Source organism: Notothenia coriiceps, unplaced genomic scaffold (genome assembly GCF_000735185.1).
Source record: "Notothenia coriiceps isolate Sejong01 unplaced genomic scaffold, NC01 NC01_scaffold00030221, whole genome shotgun sequence".
Lineage (NCBI taxonomy): Eukaryota > Metazoa > Chordata > Actinopteri > Perciformes > Nototheniidae > Notothenia > Notothenia coriiceps.
This window is the reverse complement of record NW_011362922.1, coordinates 111209-127808: the sequence shown is the minus strand read 5'-3', so window position 1 is coordinate 127808 and position 16600 is coordinate 111209.

The window sequence follows — 16600 nt, the reverse complement described above, 5'->3', positions numbered from 1 at the left end:
TTGAGAGACGGAGGCAGACAACTCGCCCAGACGCTTCTCTCTTGAAGTTGTCCCAGCATTTCACTTCTTTCTGCCTCTCGACTCTTCCTTAAGTTTTATTTCCCCAGATTTTTTTCTTACTTTTTTTACCGATCTAATTTGCAACATTTCCACATATTAGATGAAGCCTGCACATGCGGAACAGAGTACACATGGCCAGGGAATTGAGAACTGAAAATAATTCCCTCATGTGGAAAGGCTGCAATTAACTGGGGATGTCAGCCTTTGTAAAATATAATTGAGTTCAGGACGAAATGAACGTCTCTAATCCGGCCGACAGAGCACTGTCAATCAGCGTTTCCCGCATCCCCAAAACCAACTGTCATGCTTGTTTATATAGGTCTCTCTACTGAATTTCTGGACACTAATGCTCAGGCAGCTGCCTGTCTTTAATGCGTGGGTGACTGGGTGACTTTGTGAATACCCGGTGGGAGCGGGATGCTGCAGTAAAGGGAGAAACTGGACATCTGTTTTTTTCTGGTCGCGCTGGAGATAACATTGTGCGCTCAGCCATGGTGTCAAACACCTGTGTGACTGAAATAACATTTGCTCCGTCACTGAGCATGGATCGCCTCTTGTGGCGTGCGGAATGATATCAACAAAGAATGTAGCTATTACCATACCTCAGGTCCAATAACACTTGTTTTTTTGAGTGAATAGTCCTCCTGGTCTCACGTAGATACTGTATGTGAATTACCTTTCCCATCATTGTTGGGCTGTGCAAGGCACCTTCAAGACATCCTCCTGGAAATGTCATCCATTTACAACGCTAAAATACCACCTGTCATGGCAGATAGACAAGTGTTGACCTTAAAAGGGCCTGGATGAATGAGTCCTCTGAGAGAGAGCAATCTTTTTTTGGTCCTCTTTATTTCCTTTCCACCTGTGTCTCCCTCAGTGGGGCTCTGATCTATGGCCTTTCTCTAATCAACCCTCTTAGTGAGAGGAAAACGGCTGGGAACACATCAGATAGCTCGGTGTCACTCAAAACAGGTCTATGTGTCTTTGTTTTAGTGTGTCACACAGTTCGGTTTTTGTGTGTCTAATGATTGCCTTCCAAGGGCCTCCTTAGTGATCCCCACAGAGTCCCACCAGGCTCCCATGGAAATGGATTAATTACAGGGCGCCTGACAAATGACTGCCCACATTTGTGGCGGCTTTGTAAACTCTCTTGACTAATCAGCTGAAGACCGAGCCTGGTCACTCAGCACGACCTCATCACAAGCCTGACCCAGACACTGTAGCTGTGGCTGAAGGGCCTCTAGTCAGAGATTAATTGTATTGCACTCTAAATGCCGTTCCCCGCTAACTGTCATCTCAGTGCTGTCAACGAAAGCAGTGGTTCTTCACCCCAGACACCTGTGGACCTGACGTGATTGAGAACAATCTCTCCAAACCATTTTATCTCTGAGAGTTTTGAACTCTTAGAGAAATAGATTTCGGATTGATTGGCTACTCTGCACCCTGTGCTTGGCGGACTATATACCTTTGTTTGTTATGTGTTTTTCTGCTCTCTGTTCTCTGGGATTGTTGAGCACGTGAAGACGTGGTTTGTTTGGCTCCTTCAAAGTGATCAAAATGAAATGTAATTTGATGTTGCTTTTACTGCAGCCCTCTGATGCCTTCTGCCAAATGAATAATATGTAAAATAGCGTGTAAAATGGGTTTATTATAAATAAATGATGTGCAAATATCCAACCTGATTAAAACCCCCAATCAACACAGTTATTTGTCTTTATTCCTAAAACCCATCGTAAAGAATTTCCGTCTGTAACCTGTTTACTCATCCGCTTACCTACCATATGTTGGTTTTGAAGCAAGTTTCTTACCCAGAATTAGAAGCACAAGACAGAACATTTATTTAATATATTCAGTCAACATTTTCTGAAATACAGCGAAATGCCTGCAGCATTGTTTATGCATTTGAATAATCCCTAAAACAATAGAATACAGCAGGAATACAGAGCAATGCCCTGGTGTACCTCTAAGAACAGAAGTGACTAAATGTGTGTGTGTTCATGCCGGTTTGTGTGTGTTTATGTGTGTGAGGGAAGACGTAGTGGATGAAAGAAGGATAGTGGCATGCGTGATCCCCCTTACTGGGATCCAGATCCACAGGTGGAGAGCACTGAGCCCTCAGTCAGCACATCACATAAAAGCACCAGGTTTTGCAGCATTGCAATCGCAGAGTTCATTTTTTCCTCATTTGTTTACCTTTCTCTCGTTGAGGACAGGTTTTCAACTATTGTGAGGTGTACACAAGAGAATCTACCATTATCACAGCTGTAATCAACCATTACAGTTTCTCTATCATCAGAGTGCTCGTTAACTGCAGGACAAAAAGCCTCCAAAACAGACAGTGTCCTGGTGCAAACAACAGGGCTGTTCATGTGCCAGCTTAAACCAACAGCTTGTAAATTGAATCCTGTGGCATACAGTCAAGTTCTCAGTGTTCAGTGGAGCTTTGCCACTATCAACCAGCAAGCAGAGCCCCAAACTGACCCTGAGGCTCAACAACACCTGGCTCTTCCCTTGTTAATTATGGGCAAAGATCCAATCGAAACAAAAGGGTCTGTGTAGCTATTGCATTTTATGTTGGATGTGAACCATGCTTATAGTAGTATTTTTAGACTTTAAAAACAATGCTTTTGTTTCAAGTCTACGGGTTTATAGTTTATGTCAGCTGTTGTGCAGTGCACCTATTTCAGGATTGGTCTAATTCACTGTGCCTCTCAAAGTGTCTGCATCCATTTGCGGGTTTTTGTTCCCTTTGTCAAAGCGTATTATTGACGCTGATGGGCTTAGATGCTTTTCATGATTGGAACTGTCAGCATCTGGATAAAAATAAAGGCCATGCAGTTAAAGATGGTGTGTGTGTGTGTGTGTGTGTGTGTGTGTGTGTGTGTGTGTGTGTGTGTGTGTGTGTGTGTGTGTGTGTGTGTGTGTGTGTGTGTGTGTGTGTGTGTGTGTGTGTGTGTGTGTGTGTGGAAAAACTATTACCTGCATGCAACTTTATGTGGTTCATTCTGGCGTAAAACAAATATCCAGTCGCATCAGAGAAATTATGTGCGACAGCAATCACTTTACATCCACAGAACTGAGCAGATGGAGCATGTGATACAGTGAAATAAACACACTTGTGAACCTAGCACTGGTAGAGTCAAGCCAGCTCTGAGGGGGGGGTAGTCAGGGAGAAAACAACATTTGGCAGGGCTTTGTTCAGAGCTGATCATTGCGTTGATGGACTTAAAGGTAGATGATTAATCTGTTGATCGGAGCAACATTTGTCCTCAACACCATGTCATCCGTTTATTTCCAACACATCTTTCTATCCCTCAATCTGCCCTCTAGTCCTCAGATGTCTTTGACTTTAAGTGTTTTGTGGTCAAATGGGATTATGAGAGACTGGACCACATATGGCCCGTGCTGGTCCCCATCCCTGTCGGGGGATGTAATCCCAACCCCACACCCTTCTGCCCTGCCTTATTATCAGATGGCCAGCATGTGTAGCAGCATTATGCCACATACCAGCACAATCTCTGACCGATAACTTCTTAAAATTGTTTTCAGTCTCTTTCCTCTTCCTCTGTATCCCCGAAGTGTGGTTGACCGTGATGTTTGATATGCTATATTTGGTAGATCGGGGGGTACAGAATGGACTTGCAAGGAGATTATAGTGAGGGAAGTAGAACAACAACAATGTACGGATTACAGGCAGGATTTGTGTGAGGAACACATGATATCCTCTCTCATCCCTTTATCAGATTGGACGTGATAGAGAGGCAGTAGTGGCTGGGACCAGAGAGTAGTAGGTTTGGATTCATTAGGACAGGGCCATATCAGGACAGAGAGTAATGATAGAAGCTCATAATTCAATAGAAAATCATCTCACAGTCAGATGATGTGGCTCACTGCAAAGTCCATTTTCACAAGTAATGTAAAAATCATCTTTTTCTAAAGTGGGAGAAAACATTTGCCAGTTGGATAAGATAATTGCAACAATCTACTGTTCAGTTTTCTTGTGACTCATTCATTTCGATAATTAAGTCCCATCAGGGTTTTTCAGAGACAATGACACTTGTTACTGAACAAAGAGAAAACATTGAGTTTCCATTGTAATCAAACTTGCCTGCTGGTAGAAGAGGATGAAGTCGTTGAAAATGAAAAGATAAATAGACATGGGACTGTGCAATGGGACACCACTGTTCTTTAGTGGTTTCCTAGACGTTTTCTAGTCAGTTAAACATGGCAAGAAACATCCCCTAACTTTAATGAGGTTACAACTTTAACCCAGACCTAAAATATATTCTAACCATTTTCTTCTCATACAGTAGCTTTGATTTGAGCCCAGACTAGGTTCTCGCCCTTATTTCTTATCTTCCAGGTAGATGCTGGTTTCATTTTATTTCTGATTTTCACACAGTATTGGCACTGAATTGAAAATGTCCTGTATTGAAAACTCTAGGTTACTAAAAGCCCTTTTTTTTTAAACTTGTAATTTAAAGCACAGTTTTCTAAAAGTGCCCCATACAACCAGTAAGGTCCTTTAAGAGAAAACGGGCATTATTCTGCTGTGATGTCTGGCACATAGTTAATGGGAGCCATTTTGAATCTCAGCAGTAAGGGAATTGTAATTTAACCTATACAGACAGAAAATCTATTATTCTCCTCCCATGAAGCTGTATGAAACACAAAGCAATCAACAGCATGCCCTCTACCTATAGTTATCTCTACTGACCTAGGGAGGAATGAATACACTTCCATGTTGTATTTACGGTCTGTGTTCTTAAGAACCCCAACTCCGACAGCATCGAACAGACAAGGCTAGATCCATCACTAGTCAAGCTGACACACCTTCTCACAGTGCTGTCCTCCCACACCTTTCTCTCCACTCCCTCTACTTGTCTCCTCTAAATAGCCCCACTACAGGCTGGCTGCTGACAAAAACTTTCTATGGTGGACTTTCTGCTAGTGTAGTTCTACCAGACATAGGGAGTTAGGGAGGGGATGGACAAATGAAATAGCAAAGAAATGAAATAACTAGAGAAGGAGAAGACCGAGTAAGAAAGGCAAAGGGCTGAAGGAATAATAGACTGAGAGGAATGGGAACTGAAACTGATCGAACAAGAGGATGCCATGACAATTATAGGCAACAGAGCCCCTAACGTCAAAGTGGAACCCTATTTCTGGGAGCTGTCTATTCTTCCGCATGTGAGACAGTAAATACCTTGTTTCTATCTTCCCCAGACGTCATTGTGACCACCAGTTCCACAATGGAAACCCTGATGAGGAGCACATGCAATTGCTCTCTCTTAATAAAATCTCACAGTTCCCATTACAGCCCAGCACAATGGGCCTCTCGCCTGACCGCTGATTGAGTTTTTACTCTCCGGGAGCTATAATAGCAGCCGGGACATTCACTCCCACCACCCTCACCCATTTCACCCCGCTTCCCTCCTCTGTCTTCACCAGCCCTTCTCCGACTCCTCCGGCTAGGATTTTGTCACAAGTAAGATATCTTTATCCAATATTAATACCCCCTACATTTCGTCTCGCACAGGAGTAACGTAATATTGATCCGATCAATGAGTGGATACTTTTAGAGTGTTACCCCATCTTACTTTGTGAGGTTCCCCTTTGTTAGGGCGACCTCAGTATCCCTGAAGACAATCTCTCAAAGAGCAGTGCTGATTATGAGGGATTTTGAGGAGGTTTTCTGAAACAGTCACAAGGTGGGTTTTATTCTTTAGCTGGGGAAAAGGGCAAGATAGTTCTCAAAAGTGGGTTAGCTTCTGAGAAAGAGGATTTATTTGGTGTGATTGCACTTTCTTCTCAAACATTACCACAGCCTCGAGCATAAATACACCTTGAAGGAGAATTCAAGCTAAAGTAACACACCAAACAAATGCAGCAGGGAATGTTAAAACGATACATATTTATCAGTTAAACAATTAGCTTCTAGGTTTTTCTAACTCAATTCAAATGCTGACAACCAGTTAAATCTTATGAAGAGTAAGTTGCATTCCCATATTTAAAGAAATGCATAAATAACATGTTATTTTAATCTAACAGAAGAAGATTAGTCAGTGGTGGAAAGACCATGAACTCATCTGCCCAATTTTGGTTACGGTGTGGTTATGGTGCTGAAAAGCTGCAGTGGTTTGATTGGCTGTGTGGTTCCTACAAATGAAAGGATGAGCATGAAACTCAGACTTGATTTATTCAATTATCCCACCCACTTTGAAGGCCTTTGCAGCACAGCCAACATTTTGTAGTGTGTCAAAGAGGTAATTTTATATTCCTTGTTGACTTGTAGTGATATAATCAAAACATTATGAGCATATGTACACACACACACACACACACACACACACACACACACACACACACATGCATCCCCACATACTGGTCCACTACATAAATACACACATAATTAAACAGGCAAACACACACATAGCTCCTCACAGGTGGCAAGCCATTAGAGACCTTTTGATTAGCTGTTTTCAAGATGTGAGCTGGGTAAACCAAGGCCTTCCCTGCTGCTGTGTGATGCTGGTAAAGGTCAGCAGCTGGTGGCTTCGCTCCGGTCTACACAACACTTACTCCCTGGGTAGAGCTCAGACACCCTGGGAGCAACGGGAAAAAATAAAAGGAGCTTGTTTTCACTTGGTGGCCTCATGTGGAGGCCAAACATGTATGCCCCAGAGAAGACATATTTTTAGATATGAGTAGGGCTTCTAGAGATCTTTTTTTGGCAGGGATTTCTAAACTTGGCAGTGTGAAAGTGAGCAGTAGAGATAGGAAAAAGGAGAGATGATAATTCTGACACTGTCCAGTTTCCTGTTTAATTTCAGTAAAGCTTTTTTCTTGGAGGTCAGAGCTCTTGAATCAGGCTTTCTCTCACTGATACTCTCTGGGCTTGGCATCAGCTGCTCATGTCAGACTAATTTCATATGGACTAGTAGATGGGCTGCATCTGATGTACCGTACTTCATATTGATTTTTTGTTTGTTTGATCCAGTTGGCTGACTTGTTTGAGGGAACTGATACCATGAAGATAAGGGTGTCAGATCAGTCGGGTGCCATGCTTTATTCCCCCCTCGACAAAATCCGCCAAAGTTTTCTCATCTCATCCCCGCAACACAGTGACAGCCCGACAGGAGGGGACCAGCCCGACACACTGCAACGATAGACAGCTCACGCTGACAATAATGCCACCGTTGCTCATGCTGACAAGAACCCATCCCTTCTCATTTCATTGAGAAAGGGAGCAAAGAGAGAGAGATAGAGAGAGATAGAGAGAGACAGACAGAATTGGGGGAAATGGAGTGGAGGGAAAAAAAGAGGGAGGATGACTGGCATCTAGTCAAGAAAAAAAGACAATTTTTTGAGTTCCAGACAGTCTGTCACTGCGATGGTAATCCTTCAGTAACATTTCTGCTGCTGTGTAGGTAGACTGTCAAACTGATAAACACATGCACACACATAAACATCATTATATAAACCTGTTCCGGTCATATGCAAGAAAAATGTTTGCCCCTTAGATGTAGAAATCACTTTTCTCGCTTTCAGCAATAGAAAATACATATCAATACAAGTTAACCGCCACACAACTCAAAAATGTCTATAGAGACAACTGATAGAAAGGGGGATCTAAAATATGACTAAATCTAGTGCAAAACTGCAGTAATAATTTGTATTAAATCCCTTCTGCAAATTTTTCTTCAGCAGTCTCTTTGATAATATAATAACTATTAGAAGCAATTTATATCAGCAAATACAGTTAGTTTTCCACCGGACACTGGCTTGTATAAATGGACTATAACGATGCCACAGTCAGTAACATAACCGTAGCCGTCTTCATAAGTCTTCACATTGAAGTATTATTTGAATTATTTGAAGTATTAAAGTAACGTGTTATGGCAGGAAAGCTCAATCTGGTATATTCATTTTAATGTCACCTTATATAGAATGTGTGTTAAACTTGTGATTTCTGCATTGAGTGACTTCTGCCTAGCAGATACCAAGAAGAGGCCCCTAGGGTCTCTCTGTTAATTATCAATAGTCCTTGCAATTAACAGGGGAATTCCCAGATACATTTTCAGATATAAGGCAGTTAAAGTCTTGTAGAATTAATGATTTATCTCCTACAGACCCCAAAAGAGGCCTTGAGACTTGGGTCACCCAGCAGTAAACGAGATAAAGGTCCTTTTGAGCTTATCAATAAAATGTATTCATTCCTAGTAAGTTGACTTCAAGGTGAAAGGAAATTCACAGAAGCCATTAAGCGACAAGAACAATTAACTTCTGTTAAAGATACATGATAGGATGTTTGTGTGTGTTGAAGATGTTTAGGGGGAATGAGTATGTGTCCTGTCAAAGAGTCCTCTGTCATGGCTCCAAATCGTTGATTGGGGGATCTGCCTAAGGGCAGAGGGACAAACACACACACACACGCGCACAGAAGCAACAGATGGAATCAACAAACTGCTGACTCACTACCTGGGGTTCCGCCCAGAAGGGAAACCGACGAATGGAACACTGCCAACTCACTGGCTAGCTCGCTCAGAAGTGAACTCGCCAATAACAAATAGCTAGGGAAGAGCAAGCGACAAAACTCCTCCCCACCTGTGTATAAATGTTGTGATCATTTTGAAGATCGGCGCTCTTGTTTTTGACTTGCCGTTCCTGAGACGTGTCTCACACGGTGGTNGTGTGCCTTGGCAGTCTCAGGCTAGCTCGCTCAGAAGTGAACTCGCCAATAAACAAATAGCTAGGGAAGAGCAAGCGATAAAACTCCTCCCCACCTGTGTATAAATGTTGTGATCATTTTGAAGATCGGCGCTCTTGTTTTTGACTTGCCGTTCCTGAGACGTTTCTCTCACGGTGGTAGAACCTGAGCCCGGAGTACTCTGCAGAGTGCTTCGTGATTAGGTGATTAGGTGATTGGGTGATGTATTGTATGTTTTTGCCATTAAAGCAGATTATTGTTTAACCATTATCCTGGCTGCTTTGACTTTTCCTTCTTTTAAAACAAACTCATAGAGGAACGGCACGAAGCAGAGATTCTGCCTCAACAACATTGGTCAGCGTTGAGCATCTTGGCGCACGTGCTTGTTTTCTCCCACATTGTAAAACCATTAGACATTTCTTCCCCTGTACAATGTGTGCAGAAAATATGTCTACTCCCTCCAGTTAAAACCTGCCATAATCATGAGTGATATTATTCTCCTCTGAAAAGCAACCAGTCATAAGTTGTTTTAAAGTGTGGGTGTCTGGCTCTTTGAGACTAATGTGATTAAGCGCTGCACTTGACTTTTCTTTTTAGGGGTTGAACCTGTTAATCCAATTTTAAATGCGAGCTTACATCAATGATTTCCATACCAGTAACTATGATTACTTTCACCCTGACTATAAGCCATTTTTTAAATATAAAAATGCCAAAGATTGAGTTGGATGTCAGAATTTCAAGAGATTGTGCTAGACCTGCTCTAAATGAAAAGTTCCTTGCGATAACCTCTGTTAGGATTTTGGGACATATTAATAAAGACCTATAGGAACAATGATACAATTAATATTTATCCTTTGATTGGCTATCAACTTGTCGAGCCTGCCCTATAATACAGGGATGTCATTTTAAGAAGAAACAGTCATGCAAGCAGTGGTTTTGCTGATGCACAAAAAGAACCAAGCAAGGAAAGGATTGATATAATTAATAAATACAACAGTAGCTAGTAATGAGTATTACTTTCGCAGGGATTTCTAACAATGTACATATACTGTCAGACAGCACAGCAGAACCAAAGTACTCAATATATAAACATGGCATTCTCTGGCTGATATGCATTGGATTAGATCAGAGAGGATTAGTGGGATGTGGAGGCAGGTTGGTGAGAACAGATCACCTAGATTGAAGAAGGGATTTCTAACACTTCTAAATGAGATATGGGCACGCTTTCCGAGATAAGAAGCCGCATATGAAAATGGGTCAATTGTTCTGCAGGTTTAGCTTGTGATTAAGAAGATTACGTTCCACCAGTGAACAACAATGGTAAAGTCAGACAGCAGCCCAGTTGTTCTTTGCCACTCCGTCAGCTTGGCTGATCCCTATTCTGTCCTTTCACCAGCTTTCAGACTTTCATGTTTTGAGCGATGGGACTTAAGTACAGAGGCAGTGCATGTCAGGCAGCAGATTTTCTGCAGGAACACAACATAACAAAGCACAGTGTAATTTGACTCATTCCCAGACCAAAGGCTCTTTTGATGAAAGTTTGTGCGGGTATGTTTTGGTCCCACCCCATCATACTCCATTTTTTGGAAAAGAGTGATTACAGCAAGAGCACTTAGGCCAGTGCTAGTGGACTATTGATTGATCAAACCTGGTCGTTCATTCCTGGAGATCAGGGAGGGTTTCTATGCTGTCTTCCATCCCTCCCTAATGAAAGGGAGGCAAAGCTTGCTGCCTCCTTTGATCCAGAAGGGATTAAAACACAGTTTCTTATGGAAGTGGAAAGATCAGCACAGTCTGTTTCTCAGTGTCTCTCTGATGCACTGCTGGGAAAGATATACAGCATTGTGCTTTTGGAGTCTGGACCTGGACCAGTTCATGATGGGGCCAGGAAGTCTGATTCACTATATGGTCAACTAACATAACGGCCCAACAATGGTTTGATCAGCAGCATCATCACTTGCTCCTTAGTATTTATTTGCACCCTTTGTTTTCCCTCTTCTGCAGATTTTTGCAAGATATGGGCTGTGCCTTTTTTCTTGCTTCTGTTTGTTTCTCAATTCATTCCACGATATCTGTGTTTAGAGCTGTTATTATATTTACTCTTTGCCTGCAAAACCGTTTTCTTTGTGATGCTTCATAAGCCCTCCACGAAAGGCAACAGAAATGAGTTTTTTGACAGTCTGCAACAAGGAGAGAAGGTTAAAATCAATAAGATCAATTTGATATGTACAGAGGGGCCTTGGACAACTATTTGAAGGAAGCCCTGAAAAACACTAATAAACTTGAAGCCACGCTCTCAATAATTAAAGCTGATTTTCTCGGAGTGAAAATATTTTCTCGGGAGCCGTTGAGGTTGAAGTCTTTGATTCAGCCCAGAAGCCTTCATAAAAGTTTTAAATGTAGAGAGAGTAATTGAAATTTTTCGCAAGTTAGCAGTCAAAACCACATATGCTTTGCCAAGTGGGCCTTCCGGTTTGTGCGGTCAGTCTCTCTTTGTCTCCCTGCCTCTCGCTCTTAAGCATAACCCGGCACACACACACTTTCTGTCCGATGCACTTTCGGTTTGATCTGTTTTATGGATTTCTCTCACTGCACAGTTGAAAAATTCAATTAATTGAGGCGTGCTGTAAAATATCTATCAGATCAGGATACAGTCGTTTCTCAGAGTGTGGACCATGCAGTATTCATATCTGCATGATGCATTGAGTGCAAAACATAAACCACGGTGAAACAGTTGATTTATGAACATATGTCTGATTTATCTTTACTGTAACACACACTCATTGACACAGGCACTTTAGGTGATGAAGCAGTTGACCAGGTACTTGCGTTTTCACGCCATGGGGCAGTGGAATACACTCTGATGCAGTGCAGTTATGGTGACATTTGGCTCTGCTATTAACCGTACACTTGTTGTTTGCCCTTGTGAAGCCACTGTTTGTATAGCCTAAAAGCCATTTAAAATTGTCTATTTAAGCATAAGCTTCCCACTAGAGGGTTGTTGTGTGTCCATTTAACACACACACACACACACACACACACACACACACCAATTTTCCCACATGTATGTTCCCACTGAGGGAAGGTTGAGTTGTTAAAGAGACACTGATAGCCGCTGGCAGAAGTTGTAGCTCCGTCTGATCGTTCTCCCTGGGAGCGCTGTGCATGTGAGAGCGAAAACACAGCAAGTGGCATCAGAGAGAGAGACGGATTCTACTTCATTCATTCTCTCCCTCCAACTATGCTCATTAGGCTGGAGACCGCTGAGCTGCATGAGGCCTGGTAACTGTGTGCCTACCAGAGAAAAGCCTGATATGATCCCCTATTTATCCGAAACTGCTGAACTCGTCATTGCACTATAGTAGGCATCAATGCATCAATAAATCAGCCATCACTCTGGGCGGTCTCAACTTCTATATCTTCCTGACGCCCTGACACCCTTTTTATATACTCCGTTTTATTCACTTTTTATGTGCCGGTTGATGTATTTTATCGAGCTAGTTACTACAGAACATAAACTAGGGATTACAACCTTCTGCATAAAAAAAAAAATCTGCCCCTAGAGAGAAATGGATGCAATCTGTTTTTAATATACTCTACTTCTTATTCTCTGCACCGCTTCCACGCTTTGCTTTTCCATCACTGAGTCTACCTTCCTTGTTGCCTGCGATTGTATGTGAAAAATGAGAAACATTGTTTTTATATCCTATTATCCAGAGAATTTGCCTGGCCCTCTCACCCCTCCATTTCCCCTTCTACTTTACCTTTCTACCTGTTAAGACTTCCAGAAGCAGATGCTGTTATCTCCCAAGCTTTCAACCACCTGTCACATCCACTAGCTTCTGCCTTCTTCAAAAGCTGTCTCCCACTACCTCGCTGGATGCACTCCCTGCGGTTGCCGATACCTGCTAGGAGGCACAGCCAGGGATGTCAAACTTGGACTGCGGGAAAAAAAGAAGTAACCTAAACTAGGGTTAGAATGATGGAAGGAGGAAAGAAAGACTGAACCACGGTTGTTGTTATATTTTTCCCTTTTATTTCCAAAGCTGACATTATTGATTTGTCTAACCTGAAACACAGCCTCAGTAGAACCTTCCATCGTCCTATAGATTGAAATTGATTGCCTTGAGGCTCTCTTGTCCTGTAAATATTTGCAAGACGTTATTGATTCCATTAGTGGCTGGCTGCTATTTGTAACAATGGTATGGATGGCTGCTGTTGGTAAGAGTAACCAAATGGTGGGCGGCCAGTCCTTTTTCACTGCACATTAAGATCTTGTTTCACACGTGTTTTGTTGTATACGACCTGTCCTTGCAGCCATTATGAGGCAAATGGTCACCTTCTTGATTTGTGTGGCATCTTTTGAAAGCAAGCTATTCAGGCGGATGATATACTAGCTCACAGTCATTCTAATTTGTCCTTTTATTCATCTTCAAAGTAAGGCATTGAACATATTTGCTGCCAGATATTTCTTTCTATAAAGCCAGAGTAATGTTAAAGTGTTTTGTTGTAAGTTGTAAAGAGCCTAACCTTATATATGACCTTCACTTCCCCTAGCTAATTTCAGCATGATGGAAAGTTGGGGAGGAGACCACTTCTTTAAAATAACTCTAGCCCCACACTCGTAAAGCCCGGTAACAATGCTCATATGGGGGCCGATGATGTACAGTGTATATGGACTGTGGGTGTTTCATCTAATCTGAGGAAGCGATGGGCCGGGAGAGTGCTGCTTAAGAGCACAGGGGAGAGCGAGGTGGCCCACGCACGGCTGCTCTGTTAACCCGCATCTCTTCAAACTCCCCCCTCCTGCATATTCTACTGTTGTCTCAGGAACACAAAGACTATTTTCCGGCAGCCAATCCACAGAGGAGTGGGAAACTGCAGCCCTGCATGCCCCTAAAAGCCTTCATGACTTTTTAATCGGTGGCTCAGGGCTCTGCGTCCAGCGGTTGGAGAGTGGACCCCACTGCCAGAGCTCCGCTCCACGGAGGGATCAAATCCCCCCCGCCTGAATCTCGGGCCTGTCAAAGCAGTCAGGCATGGAGGCAGTGGATGGGTGGCGTCTGAAGGTGAGAGAGGGAGGAGGAGGGAAAGAGTTGGCAGTGGAAAAGAGCAGTTTGTCATTGAGAAGGGTGTATGGTAGAAGGCAGCCAGAAGGGAATGTTTGTAAAGGAAGAAAGAATTGATATGAAACTGCTGAGAGAAGGAATAGCCCCTGCACCAAAATAGCCATTTCTAACGTGGGAGAGAGAGTTTGTTCAGTGTTGTGAGAGAAGTTATGTGTGTGTGTGTATGGTATATGCATTTGTAAGTGATGGATTGTTACAGCATACCAAACAGAGTAGGAAAGGTGGGAGGTGGATTTTATTGGAGAGCCAGAAAGGTTTTGTGATGAATAATACTCATGAGTGAATTGGTCATTGTCAGAACCCTCCAGCGCCTATTGAATCAGCAAGGCTAGGGTTTTACTATGAGCTTCAGCCAGGAAGATCAGCCTGTTGGGTCGTAATAGATGGAAAGTGAGTTGATGGAGGCAGGAGGTACAATAGATGAGGCTAACTCTCACCACTGGAGCGGCATTTGTCTGCGGGGAAATGGGCCGCAGGAGAGAGCTGTGTTCCTCCCACACACTGTGCAAAGATCAGAGAGCAATACGGATGCATTTGATGAACGCACAGGCATGCGCACCCACACACATGCACAGGTGCGCGCACTCAGAAAATGCGACTCAGGAAGAGTAAACATGCTGCAGGGGTAGCATGCTGGCTAATGATGCCCCGTTGACCCATCACTAATGATCCCCCTCAACTCAGGCAGGAACATGATGGGCTTTGATCTGTCTGTCATTAGAGAATGTGGAGTACATGCACGTCTCTTTAATCTGATGAAGAATTCAAATATACACAGACCCACTAGAGACGCGCACACACACTTGCATGTACCCTCATGAATAGTTATACATGCACACTCAAATGTGAAGACTAAAGTAAATACCTGCTGTACATTCAGAAAAATCTATATAGAGTATATAAATATATATATACTTTATACTGAATAGTATGCAACCACTTGCATTTTTCACAGACAGACATCGAAACACATTAGGCAGAAAAGCACGACAAGCCCTTACAGTAAATCCATGAGATCAAACATGTCATTTTCCTCGCTATGGTAAAACAGAAGTGATAAATAAAACAGATGATTTATTAATATCCCGAGATGTAATCCACTGCATTATATGTGTATTAAAGCACATTACTTGCCATGGCATGCTAAGCGTTACAGTGCTTCTAATACAATTCTTAAGTGCCTACAGGCATTTCAAAGCAGCAGCAGATCTCTGAGCAGTATCTCCTCAGTGTCTCACTAATGGGACTGATGTAAATATGTTCATTTGTGAGTCTTCCCTTCAATTTAGTGTTGCTCATATTGTAGATGAAGATTATCCAGGGATTATGAGGTTTGAAAAAACGCTATTTGATGTGTATTTACGCATGGCTTATAGATGTAGTAATATGGAATTAGGTCTCATCATGGGTGGAAAATATTAACGTGAAGAAAGTGTCACTCCTACGTCCCCCATCTGGCTCTGTGTCAGGGTGTTCATTTAGTGATATTCGTTTCCAAAAGTGGAAATTTAGCGGACGTTTATGATGCAAATCACAGGCCATAACTCTATGTGGTGTGGAGGACCGCATTAAGCCTTCAAATCACTCATCCCGTTGCCTGGGCGCCTGTTACATTATGCCATATCGGCTTGATCGTTCGCATATTTCAATGTGTGATTGCTGCCAACAACAGTCAATGCCTCGCGTTTTAAGTCCTTAGAGGCGGAGAAAGTTCAGAGAATTACCAAACTTATTTTTTTTCACACTGGTTTGTTAAAAGCAGTGATGGGTGCAATTCAGGAACACAGTGGGGGGGGGGGGATGCTCTCTGAATACATTAACCTGGAGATGGTGTTTTTATTTAAATGTATGTTATTTCCAACTATAACCTCCAGGATATATGTGACATTGTGTGAAAATTGCTGTGGTTGTAATTTCCTATTTTATAAAGAGCTCTTGCATATTTATAAGACTGTCACAATAGAGCTAACCTGGGTTTTTTGCTTTCACACATTCAAATCTTCTTTACACCCTTCTATTCTTGTCTTGCAAATGGATGTGTTGTGGTAGAAAGTTGAAGGTTTGATTCCATGGGACAGGGTGGATTTTCTTTTAAGCAAGGCGCTTAATCTTCATCCTAAACCCAAATGGGAGAAAACAAGCCTACCAACATCACTGCAGCAACACTGAAAGCCATGTTAGCTTGAGTGCAAGCTTATGAATATAATTAGAAAAACATCATCGACCTCATATATTAGATAGCATTGTTGGCACAGAGCTCGAAGCTGCAGCTTGCGGCGGTGTTATAACTATCAAGGGCTATGGTTTGGTTTTCTTGTTAGACAGCCTACAATCATCATGCCAAAATCTTTACAAATGGAGATGTGTGCTTGTTAGACTTTTCTTCATTAGGTGAACAGATGTCAGACATTTTAGAAGAAGTGTGATTAAGAACATTTAGAGTTGAATTGCTTGTTTATAACAGCGATATAGTCAAATGTATTGGACAAATAGTTTACTTTGTTATTCGAGGTTGTGTACTTAAATAATGAAAAGGATTATAGAACACATCTTTAATTTCAGAATTATCGTCTAATCATATTCATACATTTTATTCTCATGCATGCATAATCTCAGAGTATTCACATACAATATTTTCAAGTGCACTAGATTTGAACAAGTTGTGTTTCTTGCACTAAACCCTCTTATCATGTAGAGGAAA